A 4,271-nucleotide genomic window follows, 5' to 3' on the forward strand; every position below is an offset into this window, starting at 1 on the left:
TATGTCTCTAGTGTAAATTCATTTAAACTTTAAACGTTTTCTTAAGTTCTCTTAAATCAATTATTTGAGTCATGTAAAACTATGCATGCTATGTTTATGTTCAGTCACTATATAAAACAACTGGTATGTTTTTTAGTACTGGGACATTCCCTGTGGAATTATGGTGCACTGTCCATATATAAAGTTTTAATTTAAACTTAATTGAACTTTGGTATGCACATGTGGCAATTTAAGGTTTAATGTCTATAAAATCATCCAGTTTGTTTTTTACAGCACACATTCTCTACTGACCCATAAAACGGCTCACAAATCCCTTATATGTACAAGTTATATGGGAAATGTTTAACAGCCAATAGAAAGTGTTGGCTTTCCCTCTCTGACAGAGCCATAGGAAATGTCTGGAATCCCCCACCTGTCCCACTGAAACATGGACACATTCATAGGCCACTGCACCCAAAGGTCAAGGGGTTGTTACATAACTCTAAGGTCAAATATGTTTTGCCAATAGTGTGGATCAGGGGTATGTGTGTGTATTTAAGGTGTGGTGTTTGCTGTGGGAACAGCACGCTGATTCACAAAATAACCCAGAGTTCAATAGTTACAAGGTGTCCTTAAAGCTCATTAGGGTCATCTTGTATCTAAAATCTGTAACACAGTGCTTATGTTCGTAAATTTATAAGGGTATAACTGGAAGCACACTGGAATGATAGTGCGATTTGTATAATCATGTATTAAAATAGACTTAAGAGAACATAGGCAAAATGTATAAATAAATACATGGAAAAAGTAAATTGTTTTCCAGTATGAACTTCTGAATGGGTGATCACATGGACATAAAATGAGTTAGGAATCCTTGAAAGTCTTTGAAATGTCCAAACATATACAGTAAAACACCCCAGTGTGTGCGCATGTCTGTGCATGAATTTAGCACACTAAACCTGTCTGTTCAGACAAAATACAACATAACAGGCTGGTGGAAACTTCTTTTGCATACAACGGCATGTCACCACACTCATAAAACATCCTTGACCTTAGTGGGACTCAATACCAGTGATGCATCATTACCAGCTTCCAAAATCATCCTTTTGCCACACATGCTAAAGCTGGAATTTATAAAATTTTAATGGACATTAATATTTCTTGCATTATATTTATAAAATGTATTGTGAATTATTTAAAGACAACTGTCTGAGCATCATTTAAAATCTGTCAATATCATTGAATAACATTCTATTGCATCACTTCAGCCTGCCTTTTGATATTTTCTTCTTTCTCACGTGTGGGTATATCAATGTACCTATTATGACGTGATAATCACAGTTAGTAATTGCAAGGTGTGCATGGCATGAGGTGGTTCAGAGAAGTACATTTTACACAAAACATTTAAAAAGGTTCCTGGACGATTATACTGTGAATCATTTGCATGCCATAAATGCTTTCACCTCCGTGACTCCTCAGGTGAGGCCAGGACTGTCAATGCAGTGGTCTGACCAGTCAAAGCTTTCTGAGGAGGTATTGATGACAAGGGGATTTGAGAACTGGGCTGTGGTGTGGTGATGTCATCGCTGAATGGATAGTGTGACATGGTCAAAAGAGCGAGAGAGATACAAAAAGAGAGAGGTTGTGCTTGAGGGATCTCAGGTTTACTATCCATTAGGCAGTAGAATATAATCTGCCTCAAAGCAACATGACGAACAGCTCTCTTGACTTTATGATACGCTGCACTTACACTACATGCACAAACACAGCGTATCGCATAGGGTTGGGATAATCGACAAATGCAAGATTGAAAATATCTAACTTTACCCTCAAAAACTTTGTTGCTTTAGCCACAAAAACAGTAATTTTACTATTAATGTAGGATATACATTTTAGTTTTCACATACTATACATAATATATAATCAGTCCTGCTTTAGTAACTCTTATTCTGTACTATGCTTGCAGCAATCACATGGAGATAATCCTGTGAAAGCCACTCTCTTTTTAGTACATCTGTTCTCTTATTGCCCTGTACAGGATTTCAGACAGGGTAAACCATGATAACCACCACAGAATGTATAATGGGGTCTAAGGTTATTCTGCACTATACAATGTTATGTCTTGTTAACTGTTAAAGATTGTTATGTGTTAATGTCTTATGCCACAGTCAGACTTGACATTGAGCATGCGAAATTTGTTCAGACGGTGCTACGAAAATGGGCGCGAGCGAATCCTCCATTTTTATCATTTCTGTACTGAAAGGTCATGATGTGTCGTTTTGATCTTCTATTGGTTCACCAATATTGAACTTTGCTATGCAGCAAAATGCAAAATATCTTTGCACTGGCTTGTGTTTCCAGGTCTGACACGTTCACATGCGTCAATGGAACGAAAAGTCAAGTGTGACCGCAGATTTAAGGTAATTGCACACAGAATTTTCTTACGTTAAAAAATAAATTTGACCTCGCGTTGTGTCAGTCACATTGACACACTGCCTCGGATATTTTGGCGTGTGTGAGTCCACTTCATCTCGCAGCAAAAAGTTCTGTATGAGAAACAAAGTGTGGATTACAAAGAGAGAATATAAAGAAAAGAGGGCAGATGAGCAGATGATTTTCTAGCCACGGTGCCAAAAGCAAGAAACGTTAGATTCGTGTTGACAGGTAACGTTATGCAAGAAAATGCAGGCACACCTATCTAGCGAGGTACTGTCAATGGAGAGAAGCAAGGGATGAACGAGATAAGGAGAGAGGCAAAGCGATGCAGGTCAGGTTGCAAATTTTCTTCGCAACGGATTTATAAATACCCATCGAATTTGGTATGCACAGTTTCTGTGCTTGACAACTGTTTAACGAATCCTAAACGAATACCAATACCTTTACTCAAATGGGACTGTTTTACCCTGAAGATAAATATTTTACACTCGATGCAGTTTGTGATTTTAATTCTGTATTAATGTGTCTGTTTTTTTACTTCTTCTATAATTTACTTTAACCTTCCACAATACTGTAACTAAAACAAAATTTTCAGTTTTCTCTTTCATCTCTCTTCAACCATCCCTCTCTTTAACTTTATTTTTAATATTCTCTCTGTTTAACTGAGAGAATAAAAGAGCTCATACACTTGACGATAGTGAAATAATCTACTGTAAACAATCTGTGCCTTTGGTGAGTGCTGACATTATCACAAAAGGAAAATGGGACAAGTCATGTTTTATAAACACCATTATGTGTATCTCTCACATAACATAGATTCACTCCTTCTCCCTCACATACACACCGACGCCACACTCCTTTCTTTGTTTCCCAGGCCAGATGAGAGCAATAGATTCTATTTATTACATGACCTACAGACCCATGGACATAAGCATAGAAATAAAATGAAATGAGTAATATGTGATACGTGTCTTTAGATGGGGGGAGAAAGACAGGAGTAGCGAGGGAGGAGAGGAAAAGAATAGAATAGATAGAGCACATTTATGACAGTCCTTAGAGACCCTTCTAATCAGCAGTGAGGGGAGAAATAGTGTGCTACCTACATAAATCTTGGGTCGGGGGGGGGGGGAGGCACACAATAGTATAGTAGCACCACACAAACATGTGAAACAAAGACTCCCATTGTGTCCAATGTGAAATCCCAATTCGAATAGAAATCTAGAATAATATAAATTAAAAGAAAAATGTTCTTAATAATGTAAATATAATAGAATGTCAGAACGAGTGTGTGAGATTGACTGACTAAGTTAAAAGTATTTTATTTATAAATATAAATGAAAGATGACTTATCACATCAATTGCTATAATGATATGATAGCATCATTAGTGTGTATTATTCCGATTATGTTCTGCTATGCGCAAGCAGGTGTAGCTGGGTGTGACAAACAGTAGGCTTATGCCTCACTCAATATCTGACTATGTTGTCCTGCACACCCTCAGAAAGGTGTCAGAGGTGCGCCACACTGACAAGGAAGATGATCGAATGTTGAGGTCATTACTACATTCTACCTTATATTTCATTCCAGCATATCAACACATTTAAACTCATAAGACCAGTGTGAAATTCTTACATTATATCCTCTGCAACATCAGCTGATTTATTTATTACTATATTTATCTGCAATATAGTATCCCACTCATGTAACAGAACAAAGTGAGAGTGTGCGTATCGCTTTCTTGGAAGACACTTTGAGTAGATGAGTCAATCAGCAGTCTGTCGTCACTACATCATAATCAAAGCCATTGTGCCATTGCAGACCATGGCAGCAACAACCAGTCATTTTTTTTCTTTCAGG

This window comes from Barbatula barbatula (genome assembly GCF_947034865.1).
Source record: "Barbatula barbatula genome assembly, chromosome: 15".
NCBI lineage: Eukaryota > Metazoa > Chordata > Actinopteri > Cypriniformes > Nemacheilidae > Barbatula > Barbatula barbatula.